The 22184-nt window shown below is 42.5% G+C and overlaps 2 long non-coding RNA genes across 4 annotated transcripts in view; one reads left to right on the top strand and one right to left on the bottom strand.

The window, feature by feature from the left end:
- Positions 1–22184, bottom strand: part of LOC309444331 — a 48279-nt gene that overhangs the window by 12919 nt on the left and 13176 nt on the right. The window lies entirely within an intron of this gene.
- The window catches only part of LOC309444332, a 68678-nt gene continuing 60296 nt past the window's right edge, over positions 13803–22184 (top strand). For both annotated transcript variants that reach the window (XR_014184996.1, XR_014184997.1), the window contains exons 1-2: positions 13803–13930; positions 16284–16387. This is a non-coding gene — a long non-coding RNA (uncharacterized lncRNA). The remainder of the gene's footprint in view (positions 13931–16283; positions 16388–22184) is intronic.

The raw sequence follows: 22184 nt of genomic DNA, 5'->3' as shown, positions 1-22184 counted from the left end.
TGACTGTGCTGGCCTCCTTGGCATTGGGTGAGCTTGGCATAGCTGGAGAACATCCTGAGCCTCATCCTGCCACGTGTCAGCATGGGTGGATGGGAACACCGCTGCAGAGGGTATTTCATCCATGTTTCATGAGATGTTCATATTGACAAATGCATCCTCAGAAAGAGGTAAATGGCTCAGGCAGGAAACCTGGTCTCTGCAGAAGGTACCTGAGGAGCTGCTGCGAGTCCTCTCCCAGGGGTTCAGTTCTGCCTGTAAACCCTCATCACTCCAGTGTCCTTCCAGATCTGGACATTGGTTATAGTGTCTAAAACAAGTGCTGTGCTGGGAGAATGGTGATTTTTGCTCTTTGACAGCCTGGGCTTGCGCTCCTGCAGCCTCCACCTCTGCTCAGAGAGATTTAGAGACGTGGCAGCAAACAGGTCTTCTCTGAGATGCTCCTTTTGTCCCTGGCTTAGTGCAGCCAGACCTCGCTCTGCACCAGTGAACCCAGGGTCTCACCCAGTCAGGAGTTTGCAAGATCAAGCCCTTGTAGAAAGTCTGATGGTGTATTTTGCCTGTATCAAGACCTCCCCTGAGAAACAGCATGTATAAATATCACCAGGACAGACAAAAGAGGCCTAATCCACACTGGTCAAAGCAAACTAGGGTCCTGCTCTAGCCAGCGCTGAGCAGAAATACAAATCCTGGGTGCTGGGGTACAGTTGCTACCAGGCTACAGTACTGATGACAGTCCCATCAGGATTACAGTACTGAGCTACTATGTGATTTTATATTTATTAAAATACATAGGGCTTGATTTAAGCACAGCAGCTCAGCAGCAAAACTACCATTGTTTTATAGTGCAGGCAGTGAGATACACTCTGTGACATGTGGGTTTGCAGCCAAAACAGAAAGGAGAGGCATAGGGAAATGACTTGCATGGTTGCAAGTAACAGGCAGTTAATATATATGTTGTCTCATTCTATATAATAGATCTTCAAAAATTTTATCGTAGAGATCTGATCATAATTTTTTTCAAAGAATGTTTGTTAATAGCACAAAGTCCTTTTTTTTTCTTGCATCTATTTGCCAGTGCAAAAGTAAAAATAGCATTCCAGCTCTTTAAGAAATGGTACATCTATGCTTCATACATTATTGAATGTTTCTATTTTTTCCCAGTAAGCTTTTATTATTATTCTTATTATTATTATTCTAATATCACCTGATCTTTGTGCAGTTAATTCTCTTGTCACCAAGCCATCTAAGTACTGACCTCTGGATTTCAGAATAGCCTTGGCAAAAAGCCTCACAAAAAACAAAAGACAGCAGCTTACTTTGCATCACTATTGCTAAGGGCTTTGCATATTTCCATTATAAAAACACAGTTTCAGCAGGCTGGACAATATGGGTTGGTGCATTTGCATTCAGCTTTCAGGAGGGAATTTATTTTTAGAATTCGGGTCAAATGATTTGCTTTGGTGGGACTGACTGAGTGTGGCTCTAGTTCAAAATAGAAAATTTGCAGGGCAGCTCAGTAACTTCAACAATTAGATTAAAAAATTCTTTATTTTAAGAGTGAGAAAAAACTTTCACTAGCAAAGTTATCTAAAGGTAAACAGATATGTACAGATGGAATAAACAAACTGGAGCTGTCCAGAAGCCAGAAAACAGAGCAAACCATTGTACAGATTTTTTACTATTCCTTTCCTCTCTTGCTTCCTTCATCCTTCATAGTGTCAGTAAAATTGGGTCTTTCTCAATATTGCATGTCCTTTGTGCAGTTAGCTTTGACATTGAAGAAAAGGAGTTATGAATTACTCATCTGGCTGGTGGAGATGGGCTCCGAGCCTCCACGGACACAGCCCTTCTTGGAAGAGCTGGTCAGAAGATCAGGTTCTAAAAGTAAACAGATTGAATTCCTGCTCTTTGCTTCCTTTTCGTCCTGATCACGGAGATGTGCAGGGGATCTGTTAGAGTGGAAGCGCAGCAGCAGTGCCAGGGTGTCTCATTTAACCCATCACGACAAGGGCAATGAGATCACACGAGTCCTGGTTTGCTTGTGTGCCTTCCCTGTGCCTTCTTTAACGTGTCAGGGGTTCTTAATGATCCTGAATCTGCTTGGTTGAGAGTATATTAATTGGGCAATTCCCCTGAGATGTTCAAGCACACAACATTAGTGAACACTTGTCAATTAACTTTTTCCTTTCAAGGACTAATGACTCTAAATGACACCTTGAGCACTGTGCCTCATCATCGCTGTGCTGGGGCGGGGTGGGGGGGGACCTTGCAATCAGCACAGCTCTAGATCTGGAAATGTACCTGCTAAGAAGATTAAGTCTGCTATGTTAAGCATTAAACCCATCAATGTTTATACAGTGGGCAAAATTAATATCAAACCTGTCATGTAGATTCTGTCACTGTGGTGTTTCTAAAAGGTTACCAGCCTCAAGATACCTATTTTTCACTTATAAACAGGTTCTAAGATGAATTGTTTTGCAATTTGAGTCTTAGTCTACTGGTAAACTGCCAGATTCATTATTGAATTAATACCTTTGCTTGGGTCCATCTACAGGCACTGCTCTAATGCACACAGTGAATAACAATCTGAAGGATCGAGAGGATAAGCCAGAAGTGCTTCCATGTCAGAGAAAGTATCTGATTTGTTTGACTGCCCTTTATTGGAGTTTCTGTACAAAAGACAAACTCACCGGGCAGTACTGGCTTCAGTGATGTGGCCTTTCTTCCATGCAACCTGCCCTTGCCAGCAGCTGCTGCAGGGAGCCTGGAGAAAAGCGCAGGTACCTTTTTTAATATACTGAAAAATCTTAGTTGAACATTACTTCAACAATTATCAAACTGCACCTCTGCCCCCAGCATGCCCCTATGTGTGCGCTCTTCCCCCAGAGCTGGGCTGAAAGGTGGAACGATGAGAGCCTTTAGGGAAAAAAAAGCAAGCAAGATGAACCTTTGCTCTCAACAAGTAGTAAGAGAAGATTAATTGTAAAATGAGTGGCATGGCAGAGCAAGGTCTGGTATAAGAGGGCTGTTAAACACAATCCCTCTTCTGAAGCATTATTATGTGATGGATGCAAAGCTAAGGAGGATGTTACTGAAAGTTTGTAGAGAACGACATGACCTGGACAGTGTCCTTTTAATTCCTGGCACTTATGACAAGCACTTTCAGCTCACTGCTCAGCATCCCTGCAGGGATACCTGTCCTTTTTCTTTCATTCTAAGGCATGCAAACCAGGGAAGGAAAATTTTTCTGATGTATAGATGATATTGTGAGAGGAAGAAAATCATATGTAAGAAAACCATCTAGGTGATGTATTTTGAGGAACAAAATCCCTCAGCCAGCTCGTGCTTTCCCGGTGCTGCTGCAGCTCAGCACTGCAGTGTGCTGGGGAGCAGGTGACAAAGGAGGGATGCAGGCAGTGCTGATGCTGTCTATTTTCTTTCCTCTGTCAGGCTGCAGTTCTGTAGTTTTGACTCGGGTTCTCTTTGTAACAAAAGTTGTTAACCAACTGTGTAACCAGAGCATTATCTTATTAGCATGGCATGAGAGTTTCCACCTCATGACAATAATCTGCTGTAAAGGCAGAACATTACTAAGCCACTGCATGATAAATACCCTCAGCCTGCTGAAAGTAATTCATATAAGCTGCAGCTGTGGCTAAGGGGAGTTTCTGCAGAAGACTGTTAGGCTCCTCTGTAACATTAACATAATGTGGCTCTGAAATTTCTAGTTTAGAAACCAGCAGTAAGGGAGCTCTGAAAGTCCCAGAGCTGTTTTCTGCTCCAGAAGGTGAGTGATGAGGGGGTCAGTGTCCAGTGGGTTCTGTGATGCCCAGGTACCTTGTTTCTCTGCCAGATGTAGCTAAGAGGGGTATGTACACGAGTCGTGGTTGTGCTGCTGGTGCAAACATCAGTCTTGCTCTTTCCTCAGTGTAAAATTTCTATGTGAATAGAAAATGAAGAAAACATGGAAAAATCAAACATAGTACTAGCTCTTGATACATCACTTGAGTGCTGCTGCTTCTTTGTAATGTTTGCTCTGTTACATGAAATTTGCTCTGCTTTTCCCCCCCTGGCCTACGAAAAAAAATATGCTTTTCTTCTGATGGGAAACTAGTTGTACAGTAAAAATATTTGCTGAGGCATGGAGACCTTGATCCATTTCCTATTTGAATCAATAGAAAGATTGCTATTGATTTTGGTGCTTTTTTTCTGAGAGAGGCTGTATGTTTTATTCATTTTTCAGCAGATTAATTCCCTGCTGATGTGTGCTTTGTTAAGGTCAGCCCTCATTGTGTTTGTATGTCTTTTAGGAAGGAATAGGAGCATAACAGAGAGTAAAAATGGTCATTTCATAGCTAGAAATGCGCCATTAGAGTATGAAAATGTGGGTTGTACTTGGTGGCTACTATTGCTTTATCCTGAAGGTCTACTAGTATGATGATTTAACTTGGTAGTTTTCATCCATGGTGTAAAAGCTGCCAATTCCTTTTAAATCTGCTGCAACATGACATTTGTGTCACATTTTGTCTGCTTACTTTGGTTTACTTTATGTCAGCTGTTGTGATGTAACCAGACATAACCTAGTAGCTAGTGATGTGCAAAACAGGCTTTTTTTTTTTTCCTTCTTCCTATGTTTGAGCCTAGCATAAGATATCACAAAAAGCAAAATAATCTTTGACTTTATGAATGTGACATTATCAGGGGGCAGCTACTGAGGGGTTGTGCACTATATGTGACCTTGTAATGTTACCCATCTAAAGATGCAACTCAGCTTCATCTTAAGAAATTATGATGAAGCACATGAAAACCCCTTAATGGCTTTGGTGATTCCCTGTTTCCAGGCATCACCTGCATTTTCTATCACGGTGTTGGTGCCTGGTGGTTTAATTCAATGGATATATATTAGAGGGCTCTTTCAGTCTAGCAAGTGTGGAAAGAGAGGAAGTGTGCAAAGGGACCACATCGCAGCCCTGTATTTGGGACAGAACTGTGGCAAAATCTGCAGCGATATGGAACCAGAATGTCCTACTGGCATTTTGGTTCCAGCAAGTGCCATGCACCTTGGGGGTCCCTTGAGAGCAGTGCAATTTGGAAGTGCTGTGTTTAAATTTCTCTGAGAGTTAATCCATTTCCAGGTGTTCGGGGGAGTAAAATATGAAGCACAGTCAGTTAATGCCCAGCTGCTGAGTGATGCTGAGTGTGGTCCTGTCAGGAAGGGTGCGTTGGGCAGCTCTTGGGGTTAGAAACCCTCACTAGGTAAACACCCAAAGGCGTGATGTGGCCTGTGGAGTTACTTTGCCAAAGCTGACTCACAATGAGTCTAAATACCATAACTCACAAGCACAGTATTTATTGTGTTATTTTTAAATTTACCACTTCCATAAAACACTATATCAAATAGCCTTGGTGTCCCTCACAGTATCAGCTCCAGGCATAGTAAAAACTATGGACAGCCAGGTATTCTTGAAAATTGAGCCAAGGTAGCATGATCGTTCTGAAACACCTGTATTTTGATGGGACAGTTCTTCTTTTAAGTGATAGATTTAGACCAGCTGGCCAACACATCTTCCCTCGAAGACCACATATTTTGTCAATATTCCACCTGTTGCAAGATGAAATATGGCTGGTGGAAAGATCTCTAAGTAGACTCTATGTGAACGATACCAAGTGATGTATTTACAGCTGTGCAGTAAAAATGCTAGAAAAGGTATTTATCAGGGAAGTGGTGGGCTACATTATTTATATCTTTTATGAAAGGTCACTTAGGAACACTTAAAGAAAATCAGCATGATAGCTGCTTTTCTGCAGTAAGTCGGTCCTTGTAGTCATACAAACCGACACTCCAGCACGCAGGCAAGAATAAAGCATCTCAGGGCTGCCAAGATGAAAAAATGAATTTATTAACTGAGCAAAGCACGGCAGGACGCCTCCTGAACGTGCACTGAGGTATTGCTTGCTCTTCACCATCAGTGCATGGTGAGCATGGTGTGACTGCTGTCTGTGCTGGATAACCCTCAGTCTGGTGACAGGCTAAATTCACAGCTAAATGTGGCAGAGAGATGGAGGATTAAAGGTGTCAGGAGATGCAGCATCCAAACCCAAGCTGGGAGACTGGCACATCTGCTCCTTTGGTTAGCATTGTTATTCACAAATTTATTGCATCTAAGTTGATCTGCAGTGCTGTCACCAGCGCTCTCCTGGACAGCTTCATCTGCTGCACATCTGGCTTTCCTTCATAGATGATAACGATATTTTATTACACTAACAAAATGTACTTGATAATATCAGTCCTAGCAGTAATTTAGGGAATTTCATGCAGAGGCAATTTAAGCCAGTATGTATGCCTGGAGAGCGCCCACGCAGGACTGGTCCAGCCCAGGGACACTGAGGAAGGTGGAATCGGTCACACAGACACCGCGCTCTGCCCAGGCCAAGCCGAGGTTCCAGCTCCTCTGTGCAAGCCCAGCTGGACAGGGCCCTGCAGCAGCTTCTCTCTGCACAGCAAAGCTTAGCAAAGGTGGGTGAAACAGGGCTCAGCAGTGGGCTCACCCTGCTCACCCGTGGCTCTGTGGATCTCGGTCAGGATTTAAATCTGGTTTCCTACAAGTTGGTGTCAACCCTCTCCTGAAACCTGTGAAGAGTAGAGTAGGAAGAATTGTTTTCTTCTTTTTTCCCTGACTTGAGCTGCACACACATTTGCAAGCTCAAACCCAGCTAGATGGAAATATGTTTTATTAGCGATGCTGATCTGATTAGGCTGGCAGCAGAACAGAGACAAGCATAAACGTTTCCCAGTAGTCATTACTATGTCAAAAATATGTCTGTGATGCTGTAAAGGTCCTTTATATTATGGTTAGCTGCTTTCTCAGTACAAGCCAATTATTAATTTTGATGTAGTACTTATTATTTTTTCAATTTAAAAACTTACAGGATTATTGTGATAACATTTGAATGGCAAGAGGTGGCTGAACTCTACCAGCATTGGTCTGAGAGTCTCTGCTAAACCCGCTGACATTTCCAGAGGACTCTCATTATCCATGCTGCTCAGCTGTTTCCAACAAGATCACTTCTGTAACTTTTTCTTAGGGAGACATATTTTCTTCCCTGACACTATCTTGTGCTTTCTATAACTCAAGCAACTCTGATGGGTGGATACAATTTGATAGCGGCAAAGCTTTGAGTGCACTGGTAAATGAATCGGCATGTTCTGATTTCTCTTTACTGAGAAATTCGTGACTGCTTTGAGATGGCTGCTAAGCAGAGTGTGCAGGGTATAACCAGGATGGTGTTTTGAAATTATAAATAGTGATCAGATGGGTATGTTCTATAACCAGTTTTTAACAACACTTAGCTTATTACAGCAAAAAGTCCTGATAAACGTTGTTTTCTGCTTTTTTTGGCTGTTTATAGACATACATACAACTCCCTCCATGATTTCTCCTCATGATACTTCTAGCAGCTGAAGCAGATAATGAGGATACAAATCTGCACACTGACTTTGTCTGATATCTATGGTTAGTTTCCTATGGGGACAAAGTTCTCTCCTCCAGAGAAAAGCACAAAACACCTCACTGAGACACCATCTTCCAGCAAGACAGAATATTGAAAAGCAGAGAAAGACTTTGGAAACTCCTCTAAAGGAGCAGAAGATTCAGTCAGGGCTCCCTCACATTCATGTTCACTGCTTCTTTATATTACATCTTTAATATGTGAACATTTATAGGTGCTGGTTCTCCAGTCCTATGTGTTGCATGCATTAGGGAGAAGAGCATCTGCAATGCCAAGAGAGTTTGCCACTCTGTGACTAAGCCCAAAATATTGTGTTAACCATGAATAATAAATAGTAGACAGCTGTTACACCTTCCCATCATTGTTGGGAATGGTGCCTTTTCTGTGCTCAGAACTCTGCCAAAATGTTGCAACAAAAAGAAGTATGCTCTGCAGTCATCCATTTTCTCTTGTGCCACACCAGCACTGACCTCGCTGTCCCCCTTTCTATGCAAGTTATATCTTGCACATGTGTTATTGGAGGGACTTTTAATGGGGGAGATGTTATCAATGTACAGAGCTGATGGTAGGCACAACTATGAGGCTGTGGTTTCCCATTACTGTCTTATTCTGGATACCTGGAAATCTGTGGAAGCCACACTCAGATTTCAGGCTCCTGAGTCTGTAAATCCTTTCATTGCCAATGTTTGGTTTTAGATCCAAGACAAGTCTAACATTTGGGTAATAAAAGAGATGTATCTCTGTATATATAGGTCCCTTATGTTGTTTTGAAATCCCACTTGTGTGCTATATACTCCTCCAAACACTTTTACTGTATTTGTTCATTGTAACAATTTTTGTAAAAGAATTCTCTGTAATTTTCTTCTGTGCTGAATCTGGCAGTATCCGTTATTTCACTCTAAAGCCCTGGTTAGAAAACCAGGCATTTCTTCTTTGATTTTCTCCATTATGCTTTTCATCTCATAACTGAAATGGAAATATTTTACTACTTAAATGGAGAAAAAAAAGCATTTAAAGCAGATGCTGTTTCATCATCTGGCTAACACAGAGCTCCTCAGCATTCAGAATGCTGGTTTACTGCAACAAATTAAGTGCACAAATTTTTCATGTGGAAGAAATGATTTCTGAATTCCCTCTGAAACCCCATTTCTTCTGTAGCAAGATGAGTTAATGAAGAAAGTTACAATTTAGTGTCTGTTAGTGGTATAGAGAAGCTTATTCTGGATCTCAAAAGTAGTTTTGCATTATTTTCCATTATTTTAAACTCCTTCAGTGGTAGATTTGGATACAGCAGCTGCCATCATTCCTGTAGCTGAAACTTTTACTTACCTACCTCTCTTGCTCAAGGCTAATGATGCCCTAAACTGACTGACAGGTCTTTAACCAGGTGCATGTGCTTTTAGTACGGGTCAAAAGCACATGCTAAAGGGCAAAGGAACCCACTGCTGCTGGGTTTTGATCTGGCAGAAGCAGCTGATGCCATTCCCCATACAGACATGGATGTGTTTTCCCGGGTCTGTAATGGTTGCAGGAAACGATGCCACTGAGTCTGTTTTTTCCTGAAAGGCAGTAGTTACGTTCCAGTGCCGAGCTTTTGTGCTTTCAGAAATAGATGCACCCAGGGATTCTATTGAAAGGAAGAAGATGGATGACAAGCGGAAAAAAAAAAAAATTGATCCAGCTTAAAAATAGAAATTTAATTTTATTTCTAGATTAATGCTTTGGAAGTTTTCTTTCTGTCTTCTTGATGGCACACTGTACTGCATTTCTGCCATGTCCTTTCTAATTGGGAAATAATTAGATTGCTAAACTGGATAGTTCAAATATTATTCTCGATTGCAGATGGATTCCCTCTGACACAGATAATACATTATAGGCTCATCTCAGGCATCACTAACATCAATAATCTTGTTACATTGGTCCAGTGTTGCACCAACATGTACCAGGGTTGGCCTTTTCCCTTCTCTAGTGCTTGCTTGGCTCAGAAGAAAATGCTCCAGCTCTGGGAGGGAGAATGGTTGCTCTCTGAAGCATAAATAGAGCAGTTTTCAAAAGGCTAAAGAGAAATGCTAAATAAATTACCAAAGAGTAAAAAGGAGTAGAAAACAGAAGCAGAACAGTAGAGTTAGAAGCCATTAACCAGCTGGATATGCTAAAAAGGAAAGTGCAGGGTTTTCTGTTTGCAGGACAAAGGCTGTATGCTCATTGAAAAAGGAATGAGGAAACTGCAGAAATAAATTGAAGCTACTCTTTCGACTTCAGAAGCAGAGGGACTTGAGAGTATATTTTCCAAAATAAAAAGCAATGAATTCCACTTTGTGGTAATACTAAGCCTTTAAAGTATACAGATAAATCTGAAAATAATAGCAACTTTCAAAAAAAAAAAGAAGTTAACAGATTTTAGAAATGCAGAACATGATGAGATCATGAAATTAACTGAATAGGAAAACACCATTCCCGTAAAATATTAGACTCAGGGGAGAAAGTTCTGTCTGCAACTTGCGTTCCAGCAGTAAGAAATAATAGATGTAATTTAAAGCACCAAAATGTACGTTCTTTAAAACAGTAGTAATTTAGCACGCAGGACCTTGGCACCCAAGCACCCTGCTGTGCCGAGGGATGCTCTCCTGCTGTGCTGCGGTCCCTGCTTACTCCCTGCATCCCTCTGACTGCTCAAAAGCCGGGAAACAGCAAACTGATACACACATTTTCTACTGTTTTGGTTTTTTTTTTACAAGAACTTTTCTAATTATGTCAGTTTATTTTTTTTCTGTAATCTGCCCATTTATTTACAAACCTGATCTTGAGACCTGAATTAATCTGTCAGTGTTCCTCTTCAACAGAAACAGAACATCTAGACAATTAGTCTACTGCCCAGGGAAACTGAGGAATCATTGTCATCGGCTCTAATGACAATCCTATATTAAGGATGCTTTAGGAAAAAGAAATCAATGAGACAGTAGTTTGAAATGACCCAAGGAGTTTCCAACCCAGTGATTTAATAACATGATGAATAAAAAAATAAATCTTAGTAAATACTAGTGGCCTAGAACAGAATCTGCCCAAAGCAATTTTCTAATATTACTTTTATTTTCTGTCATAATATATTTCAACTCTGTTTTTGCCTTTCTGTTCCATATATTACATTAAAGATGAAAAAAGTTTTATATTCAGTTTGAGTTTTTCATAAGTCTTTTTCCTCGCTAGTTAACTAGAAAGGCATTAAAATACAAATATTTAATTAACTGACAGAACAGCTTAAGCCAAGGTTGAAAGTGGTTCTTCTAACAATAGATGGGTGTCTGGAGAAGCAACAAGATGAAAATTCCTCACTTTGAGAGGCATTTAAGTTTTTCTTTCTTCTTTTGTGCAGAGATGAACCTTTTTGATCTTGCTCTTTTGTAAAGTAACTCTTCATCAAATTAAATATGGAGATTCCTATCAGAAAGAACTTGGCTTTCACAAGCCTGACAGAGTCCTATGTAGCTTGCAACATGGTAATGCCTGGCACTGAAATTAAAAGGACTTGGATAATGAATAAAGAATATTTTAGTAGCATGACTCATAAGTAACACAAAGGCAGCTCTGGCAATGTCTGTACTAATTACAGACCAGTTGCTATGTTGTAACAATCATGGGTATTAAGTGTGGGGGATGCTGAAGTGTGTAGGCATCCTGCTAAGCTTGATCTCAGTTCCTTGCAGCTAAAATCCTGTCTGTCCCAGCTGGAAAGTGGGCAATGTACGTAGGTGCCTAAATATGGACTGAGGGTGACTAAATACGTGTATCTACTTTTTTTGTCATTGTTGTTTGGCTCTCCTGGCCACAAACTTTTTGAGCTGTCAGAAATCATGGAGAGGTTTATGCGCTGCACAATTTAACAGCCAACAGTCCTGTTGCAGCCTGGTGCTTGGCGTGTGATGGAAGAGCAGAAGCAGCAGCATTTCCAAGCTATGTTAGCTCTGTGCAGGCAGATGATGCTCGTTTCACCTCCAGGATTTCAGGGCGTGAGGTAATGTGGGCTGCCATGGCTTTGAAAAGTGGAGTTGAGTTCAAAAGGCTGGTACTAAATCTTGGATGGGCAACTTGGAGCTGCTTGATGGGGACGTCTGCAATGGGACAGCACTGCTGAGTGACTGTCTCTCTATGGGACAGGCTCTCTGGTCTGGTTAGAGAGGGATGAGCTTAGGCAGTAAGATGTCCATGTGACTCAAACATGCAATTTAATGAAGCCAGGTCCAGATGTGGAATTTGCTCTATTTCAATAGTTAATGAATTGGAAAATTATCCAAGCTCAGTTTCCTGTTCCCTTCAAGGTTCTTGCTTCCTAAGTTTGGGTGATTATCTCCCTGGGCACCATTTGCCCTTGCCCACTCCTTATCTTTCCGTCCTTCAGACAGAGGATTTCTCTCCATTTTCTGAAGTGGGGAGACCCTTTGCCAATTTCCCATATGCTTTAGGGATGTGAAACATGGTTCATGACTGCACAGAATGGCTCAAAAGCTGCTCTGTCTTTACAATATTGCGGGACAGTCCTTCAGGTGAAGATTTCTGTATTTAGGTGGTGTGTAGTGAGGAAGGTGGTCCCTGTGCTTGGAAACCTATACACAGAAAATACACCCATGAGTATTAACTATCCATGACTATCATCTGATGATGATTTAAAAATCATCTGCAGCATGCCAGAAAGCTGAAAGCTCACAGACTGCAGTAGGGAAGGAGAATAAAAGATCTAAGATATTGGGAAGAAGGGATAAGTTTGGTTTTGGATTAATGTCTCTAGTAATGGAAAACTGAGAGAGGACAGAAAATTCCTCTAGCACTGTGACCACCTTCTCTAATCACGCTAATGTGGCTGCAATGAAAATCACATTTAGCCTGTCATTATTCTCAATGTGATGCTCCCCTAGATTCCCTGCTTTGTTGCCAGCATTCCAGTGAACAAAAACAGGGATGTATTTCGAACATCTCAGTTGTAATAGAGAGAACAAGCTGCCAGCAGACTGCACTATGATGCATTTTCTTTGGCACAAGCTCTCTTCTGCTGTATGGTGCAGGGTGCCAGCAAAGGCTGAGTTGGAGCAGAGCCAGGGGTCTGCGGTGCCCAGTTTGCTGTTGCCCAGGGACTGGTGAGCAATGGGCAGCAGCCTCTGAAGGCACAACACGCCTTGTTCAGTCTGTCCCAAAGCTCTTCATCACTTGGCGGCTCTTTGTGCCAGCAAAGCAGCACAGAGGATCTGCAGATTGTGCTGTGATATCACTGCTTGCAGTGAGCATTTTTTGTTTTTTAATTAAACTGAACATCCTCTTTTGTAAACTGCAGTGCTGAGCACCAGCATTTTGTTAGATCGTCTGTAGGTTCAAATCAGCCTGTACTTCCTTCACTGTTTCCCCTTAAAAGGGAGACAAGCTGAGACCAACCAACAGAACATTTTCCAGCTATTTCTATAAGCATATTTCAACTATATAACCACAAAATCCCCGTAATTTTTTGTTTCGTATTTTGAAGAACATAATTTCTCATATACATTGAAATGAGTATTGTCAACTACAGCAATGATGAAGGTTATTATTTAGTCCCCAAACACACATACGAAGTATCCTCGAGAATGTCTGCTTTGTCCAACACCTTAATCAAGAGCTGACTGCAACAAAAGCCCAACTTCATGTGGGTGAATATTCATAGGTTTGCACAACTGAAATGTTTATCTCATTAATAATCTTGGGAGCACTTACAGTATTTCTTTCCTTTCAAAGGAGTAATGGGAGGTTTGCTGGAAGAGTCCCTAGATGTAAAAATTGGAAACAATGCACAGGATTTTATTTAAGAGGATGTTCTGAACAGACAGTAATGTTGCGGCCAGAGCCCATGGTGACACAGCGCACAAGAACAGCCCCAGTCTCAGTGAGACTGTCCCCAATGTGACTTCTCTCCGCATCCTAACATGGACCAAGGGCAGCAGTTGGGTCCCTTCTCCTGCAGCTGGGGCTGCTCTGGTGCTGCTCTGACACTGCTAGAGATGAAGAAAGATGCCAAAGAAAGATGGGCAAAGATACAGCATTGTTTCCAGGGGGTTATAAACATGGAGAGCTTTTCAAAAACAGGGACCACTCTCCAAGCAAATGTCACTGCAACAAATGAACCAAAGAAACATGGGGAGGAGGAAAGGAGCAGTTACCTCCATCGCAAATGGTCCTATGACACCCCATTTTCCACTCACAGGGTGTAAAATGCAAGCCAGGAAGAAGGAACAGGACTCTGACTCAACTCTGAGCTACAGTAAGAAAAGGGAGTAGGGGGACAGACATACTCACAGTATTTTGCCTAAATGGTGATATCTCGTTGTAGTGCCTAAGACATGAAGGGCTTTGTAAAGCTGGCAGAACCCTCTCCCTTTCACCGGCATGCATCCTAGTGAAGGTAAGCCATGAACTCAGCCCAGTGCTGGGTGATGCTGCAAGATGGTGTCCTGGTTTCAGTTGGGAAAGAGTTAATTTTCTTCTGAGTAGCTGGTATAGTGCTGTGCTTTGGATTTAGTATGAGAATAATGTTGATAATATGCTGATGTTTTGGTTGTTGCAAAGCAACATTTATGGTTAATCAAGGACTTTCCAGCAAGGAGGCTGTTGGTGAACAAGAAACTGGGAGGGGACGCAGCCAGGAAGCCTGACGCAAACTGGCCAAAGGGATATTTAATACCATATGACATCATCCTCAGTATATGAGCTCACGGAGTTGGCTGGGAGGGCAACAATTGTTGCTCAGGAACCGGCTAGGTATCAGTCAACGGGTGGTGAGCAATTGCATTGTGCATCACTTGTTTTATATGGTCTGTTATTCTTATTATTATTTTCCCTTTCTGTCCTATTTGACGGTTTTATCTTAACCTATGACATTTACCTTTTTCTGGTTCTCTTCCCCATCCCACTGGGTGGCGAATCAGCGAGGCTATGTGTGGTGTTTTGCTGCCTGCTGGGTTAAACCACAACAGAGGGGGACAAAGCAGATGTGGTAGGTGGGGGAGGGGGAAGATGGAGGGTATCCAGTATCCTTCCTATTGCCACTGCTCAGCCAGGGGATTTTTGCAGCCCTGTGGGAGGGTTGAAGTAGAGCAGGTGGAGGGAGGGAAGGAGGATGCAGCAGGACACAGTGTCCTGTGAGAATGACGGGCCCTGTGCCTCGAGCCTGCCTTTATTTTACAGGCCCAATTATTTCCAATACCTCACTCAGGGTATGCAGAAGCAGGATAGAGATTGTTTTAACATGTGCAGTGTGCCAAACGCAGTTGCTAATCATAATCCCGGTGCCCCGTCCCTCCTACATCATGTGCATCTCCCAGTAGCTCTGCAGCACAAACCCTGCAGGCACTGGGGACAGATTACTGTGGTTTTGACAGCCAATCATATGCCAGGAGGTCACAATGAGAAGAACACACAAATATAGCTGCACAGAGTATGTTTTTTATACATCAATATGTATTGCTTGAGAAGGTTTAAAAGTGGCATAATACACGGCCCTGCAGGCAGTGAGGTGTCATTTCAGTAAATGAACAAATTAACTGGTGTCCCTATTCAGGAGTGTCTTGAAATGTCTTTTGCTACCAACTCTGTCACGCAAGGTCAGTGCATACGTGGAGGAATGAGCTCTGCTGTCATTTATTTGGTGCACGCTCAAATAGCTGTGCTGGCACACAGAGCAGAGCTGCCCTTCTGGGAAAGACAAACTCCTGAGCAGACCCTAGGATGGAGGGAAGGTCTCCAAAAGGCTCAGCCCTTGCTCACACGCCTGCTCTGGGATGGCGAATTTTCTACCAGAGGCTGAGCCAACCAGATGCCCTTCACACCACCACCACTTAACTTCTGCCCCATCAAATGTTCCCATACTTAAATAAGGAAAGGCTGTAACAGGGCTCCAATATTTGCATTCACTTTCCAGGTAAAGTTTTAAAGGCTTGCTGGTGAGAGTTGTAGAACACACACCCCAAAGCAGCCTTGCAAGGATTACCTTTCAGCAAATAAACTGGTGCTGTATCCATTAGTTGCAGCATTCATTGCTTGTCGGTGTTCTGTGTGTTGAATAGCAACTGCCCCTCGTGCTCTGCAGAATGCTTGTGTTTGGTTTTGAACAAGAGATGAGAGCAGACATTACCTTAAATATTCACGAAGAAATGTCAGCACAGATGAGGTAGTACAAGGGGGAGCGCTGGAGGTGGGCTTGGCATAAATCATTTATGGCTATGAGGCATAAATAGCTATTCTGGTCACATCATGCTCAGCAATATTAATTTAATAATGTAACGCAAGTCTTGTCTTTAATAGTAACCTGTAAATAAAACAAGCACTTCTTGTTGGAAACCTGCTGGCTTGGGAAACCTGGCTGGCAGCTTGCAATTTTAAGAATTGTCATGGGACTCACATTCAATAACCTTGCGGGGAGAGTCTGCCCCATTGCAAGCCCCAATAAAGTTTGTTTTCAGAAAGTAACCACCCTCACTGCTGATGAAGGCAAGAGCCCAGCTGCCTGGGCATCTCATAATTTCAGAAATACCTGAAATAGCTTCATACCCAGAAGCACTGAGCAGTCTTGAATAGATGATACTTAGCCAGCCAAAGGTGAATTTCATATTCCTTTCATGTGCAGTGCTACTGTACTGGTGATGGTATTCATGGACTTCAAAGTGACAGGTGTATTAGGTTAAAACAAAACATCTCTTAGAGATGGTTTTGAGTCCTTGGTTTCTCTGTAAATTTGTGTCTGCTTTTGCTTTCTGCAGCCATCTTCAATTCTGAACTGCTGGCTCAGCTTTGTTTTACAGCTTTGGCAAAGTACAGATGTGATGCAGCTGCATTACACACTATTCAACTCATTTATTCCTGGGTAAGTTATTCAGACTCCCTGCAGGTAACCCCCTGCAGCTCCTCCTCTGTGTTCTGCTTCCCAGGGGCTGTGTGAGGCCAGTTCTTGCATCTGAAGTAGCCTAATGTATAGAATTTATTTGTACTGTTTTGCTGGGGTAATGTCAGATACTTGCACAGTCTCCTTGTCTGAATCACTGCTCACTTCATGTGGTGTATATTTTTTACTTGGCTTTTCTTGTCTTCAGGCTTTGATATAACCATTTGTCTTGCCACGGTCATTGCATATGACTTCACCCATCAGACTTCTACATTAACATAATTTTTGCCAATGTACTAACAAGGCTTCCTTTCCAGTTTGTTTATCTCCTCTTTTATACTTTTCGGGCATTGTATTGATTCTGTGAGGTCCTAAGAGGCTCGTATTTTCAAGCTTTCCTTAAACTTACTTACTGGAAAAATCAATTTTTTGCTGGCTTTTCTTGGACTCTACTTCTGGACACAAGCTTTCCCTGTAACATATAACATGGTAGACCTGGCCTGGCTTCTCATTTTGTACTTCTCCTACCATTTATAAGAAATTTCTTAGTGACTCAAGGACAGAAAAGACAAAAAGCTGTCCAGTCTTAGCTGAGCGTACAATTGTGTGTACCAGAATTAGCTGGAGGATGCCACTACCTCTCTCCTCTGTGGGAGATCATGGCTGGATAACCAGCAAGGCAATCAGAAGCAGATAGTGTTGATGCTTAGATTGGTGGTTGTACATCCTAGGTAGCAGAGAATACCAAAATTATTTGGGTAAATCAATGTTGAAAGTGCAAAGGAGTCGTGTCAGTGTTTCACATGGTGTTAGAGAAAACAGGTTGGCTCGAGGGATGAAAAGTACTGAAACTTGGGCAAAAAACTCAGTCTGGGGACACACAAGGAGGAAGCTAGTTGTTCTCTATTAAGAGCTGTTATTAAAAAAGTCCCATTTCTGTCTGTGATTTTCGCTGACATGGAAAATCTAAGCTGCCAGGTGTCATCTTAAACTTCCTATTCCAGTCATCATTAAACTAAAAAACCTCTTGAACACACCAGGCTTATGTCTCAAATAGTGAGACATCTGGAAAAGGCACTTGTAATTAGGAATAATGCTTTGAGTTTTGGTAATACCCGTGATAATTTTATCAGAGACGGATTTATGTGGTGATGCATTACATTAGCTTAGTGCTATGCAGGACATATGAAAATTAGTGATGGATTAGATTTCAGAAAGCTTATAAAAGGAGCCTTGCAAGACCTTTAGCCTTGAAAACATCCATATCTAAGCAATCCATTGAAGTGAGTGTTGAAGTAATCCTTGGCTGGTACAGTAGTAAGAAATATGCTAGTGATTAATGGGTTTTGGTTACTTTCTTAGAAGTTCAATAAGTAGCCGTACAGAAAATATCTCTGGTGACAGCAGCCACAAGACCTCACTCTGTTGTAAGAAAAGCTGGATGTAGAGCTGTGAAAGTTGCACATATTTTATTGCTAAGAGCACATAAATTGGCTAAGCACTTGATGCTCTCTCAAGGCCCTTTGCAGCCTACCTGGTCTCTGCACCACAGCCCCACACAAGCACAGTTGCTACCAGCGGCCTAAGAAACCTTCCGTGAGGGAGACCACACCACCATGGTTTTGAGGGGTTTGCTTCATATAGTTACAGCTCAGGCACAGAGGTTTCATGAAGGCACTTTGGCTTTGCTCAGAGATGCATGGCCCTGGCCAAGTCCCCAGGCAGTTGTGTCTCCTGTGTGGCCCACCCAGACTTCCCCAGGTCTTGCAGTGCTGGTGTTACACACTCATGCATGTCCCTGGTTAGGTCAGGGCTCATTTTTACCACTACAGTGGTTTCCTCAGTGTCAGAGCAGATTATTCTGCCAAGGCAGCGATCTGACAGTCTTGTCTACCCTGTTTTATGGAGCCTGGCTGCCTAATATCACCCAGCATAATTTTCAGAGCTGGAAATAGAAGCTTAATGGTGGAAGTGCAAATCAGATTTTCCTGTCGGACACTCATAGCACCGGCAGCACGTGGGGCTTGCTGACTCCGCAGGGAACAAGATCACTGTGAGAAGACTCATCACCACTGACAGGTGCTGGAATATATATGTCTGCACAGAAAAACATTGCCAATGGTCTGCGTTCTGAGCTGCTAGAGAGAGGTTTAGTGCTGCAGAAGAGGAATTTCTCTTGTAATGCAAAGAAAATTCAGTTCCGCTGTGAACTTGCCTTGTTCTTGGTGGCTCCTTTTGCTGCCATTGTTAAATGCCAGATATGAAGTAAGGCAGGCTGGCAGCAGCACTTTTTATCAGCAGCAATAGATGCACAGTGGGGAGCTGCAGTCTGTCAAGTGTCACAGGCAGGGCTGTGGCCAGGCCAGTGTGGGTGTCCATGGCCTCACAGGGCAGCTCTTGCTGCCACCTCACACTGAGGGGCTCCTGCAGGAACCTACGGTGTGAAAACTGATCTGACAGTGTCACCCCTTAAAGGGTAGGACAAGGTTAAAGGGAGAACAAGGACAAGGCAGTGGCTGTTCCCATTCAGGCCACATCATCCAGCTGACCTGTATCCATAGCAGAGAAGAGCAGGTACGTCTGTCTCTCCCTTTGCAGCGGGGCACAAAGCAGAGCTGTGCTGCACCAGGCTGTGTGTTTGCGCAGCTCCTGCACAACCAACCTTCCCTGTGCAGTACCAGCCTGCCAGGGACCATGGTCATGCAAGAGCTAGAGTATATCCTTTGTTAGATGAGCTAGAAATTAATCCCTTTTACAGTTTTGCTGGTAGAACAATCTTCCATTTAACAAGGTAGAACAATAATTTCTGTTCTTATACGTGCCTTTGATTTGATGTATGCTTGCATGTACATATGTACACTTGACGTTTTTTTTTCTGTTATTTTTTAAATAATTCTCCACTTCATCCACCCACTTTGACACATTACCTTAGTTTAAATAGGAATGTGCTGCTAATTCCAGTCACTGCCTATTCAGAACAACACATTGTTTGATGGCATTTTCCATCACTAGTCACAACAGCTATTTGTTTTATCATTGCATGAACGGAATTAGTTCTGCTGACCAAAAAAGGCCATTGTCCTTGGCTACTGGAACAAATGAGGAGACCATCGGTGTGCATCACACAGCAACCTCAAGAGCTTGCTTTGCCTCCCACCTTTCTCTTCCAGATGTCAGGTGTTAGTGAAATGTGCCAGGGTTTCAGAGTAGTAATCACATCAATTTAAGCAAAGAACAAGCTGTCATAATTCACTGTACTAATGAAAATTATGATGACACCATAACAGAAATCCTTGCCAACATAATCATGTAACACCACCATAACATGAAGTTATTTAAAGACTAATGTTCTTAGTTGCAGATACCAGCTTAAGAACAATTTCTGAAGGTGATTAAACAACAAAGCAAAGTGCAGTTGTATGGAGAATTCAGTTGCTTTTTGGTGAGCATGCATTTTTCTAAGCACCAGCATTATTTGTACTGGAGTAGAGAAAATAAGTTCAACAAAGCGTGATAGAAGAAAAGGTGGGAAAAACAATTTTTGGCCAGAGAAACACTGGGGATTCAGTGTTGCTGCCATGCAGCATTTCACTAGGGAACATGTAAATAGGGATGCATACTCAGTTTACTATCACTGAATTTTCTCACTGTGGATCATAAAGTTGAATTAATTGGAGAAAAAAACAGTTAAAGAAACCTTCTGAGGAAAGACACATGATTCAGACTTTCTGTGGTATGTTAGCTTAGTACCTGTGCACAGGGAAAAGGAAAGTTGTGGGTTCCCTCCATGCCCAGCATACAGTCATCATTAGGGAGCTATAAGAACTAGTTTGTGCGATTTGATCTACTTTGAACTCTAGCCCCAGCAGTGACTCATGAAACAGAATGTCAAACTATAGTATATTCAAGGAATAGATATGATATTAAAAAGCTGAAGGAAAGCCAAAACAAGTGTGAAAGTGGGCAGTCAAAAGAAAAAAGAACAAACAGGAAGGCTCGTGAGAGGATAGAGGGGGAACAAAGGTAATTTGAGGCAAGAAGGTGAACTGTGAAGACGACAATACGATGGATTCCACAACAATCTTCTCATATTTCATTATATATTCTCTACTACCTTATTTGGTGGTAGTGTTTCTCAGAAGAAATTTGAAAAAATGTTTTGAAGGAAGAATGGGAGCCTCAGGAAAGCAAAGGCAGAAATCCGTTCAGGTCAGTTCCTCCTTGGCTTGTGGACAAGGCCAAGGGAATAATACTTTGAAAGTGTGGAAATTCATGACTTCAGCTTGCCATCCAATTCCTATGTTTCTGTGATGTACAGAAATGCAATTCAAGGCATTGGTAATACTTTTTCCAGAGGCCTGTGGTCTTGCAGACAACCTCTGACAAGCCAGTGCCAGGAGTCTTGCAAGCACCTGTTTGGGTTCGTGCAAGTTCTTGGCTTGGTGCTTTCCTGGGATGAACTTACATGGGCTGGGAAGGGGGAGCCAAGCAGCCACAGCCATAATGACCTCAAAGGAGAAGATGATGAGTTAAGACTGAAAACAAAAACCATGGAAATCCACAAAGTTCAGCCTGGGCTGCTGATGAGGTAAGGCTATATATCTTCGCAGCTCTCAGCATCCTGCTTGTTTGACTTTAGAGGCCACCATTCTCATCTCACACCTACTCACAGCCAGCCCCTGTGTGCTGCAAAGATTTCTAGTCTGATTTCTGAAGGAAATGAAACATTTTCAGTCAGCCTATCTTTTTTTTTTCCCTTGCCTATCCCTGACCATCCTCTCATGAAGTGTGACAGAATGGGTTTCCATAATTCAAATTTCACTGGACTAAAGGACTACTTCGCTGTACAGTGAGGAAAACCTGCAAGCAAAGACACAGCTAGCTTGCTTAGGAGAATAACTGCAGATAGCTCAACCACCCCAGCTCTGCAGATGTTTCTGCAGATCCCTCACACAAAGATCCTCCAACCACCACTGTACTGCCACCAGCTTTGTTACTGCTCCCTATACCCAGGCAGCCTGTGTGTATCAGCTCTGTAAGAGCTATTTCTATGTTACCTAGAGTAACGAGAATGGCTGCTATAGTTTTTAAACGTAAGCCAGATCCACACAGAACCAGCACAAGTTTCTCTGCTCTGCATTCCCCAGTACATCCCGGCCCAGGGCAACAACAGTAGCTCTTCTCGGACTATTTCTTGGTCCAAGATATCTCACCGCATGGGAGAAACACATACAAAGGCAGCTTCAGTGGCTTCACGCCTGCTCAGCTGTGTGCCCTTCAAGCAGCTTGTGGATACTGGAGGACTCACTGTACTCATATGATAAGCTAAGCACCTGTATTTATAAGGCATGAGAGCTCTTATTATTGCACAACATACTAAAGTGTTTACTGTATATTTCTCTCTATTGATCTAGAATCACTGTATTTCCTTTCTTGGGATTTTAAGCCTCTCACTCAGTTGAGGTGAAAAGAATATATCTTTCCTGTGCAAAAAGGCATTATATTGTCAGTAAAGCTGTTTTGCTCATGCTAGTCTCCAAAACATGCCTGTGTGTGCCTGGAGTCAGCACTTAGGAGGCTGGTAAAGAAGCAGTGACCACATGTAGCTGTGCTGCATTTTCTGTGAGTGTGGGTGAGCTCCAGCTTCTCGCCTGAAGTGCCGCCTGTCTGATCTGAGACCCATCAGCCCTACGGAAAAACTTATCTACCTGTACAGAAATGTTTTGGAAGAAGAGCTAGTTAAGTATCAGTGCATGCGCTGTCTGAATTGCTGAACTCT

The sequence above is a fragment of the Streptopelia decaocto genome, assembly GCF_964273445.1.
Source record: "Streptopelia decaocto genome assembly, chromosome: 10".
Taxonomy (NCBI): Eukaryota; Metazoa; Chordata; class Aves; order Columbiformes; family Columbidae; genus Streptopelia; species Streptopelia decaocto.
Note: the sequence above shows the minus strand (reverse complement) of the source record. Positions and strands in the feature narration are given on the sequence as shown.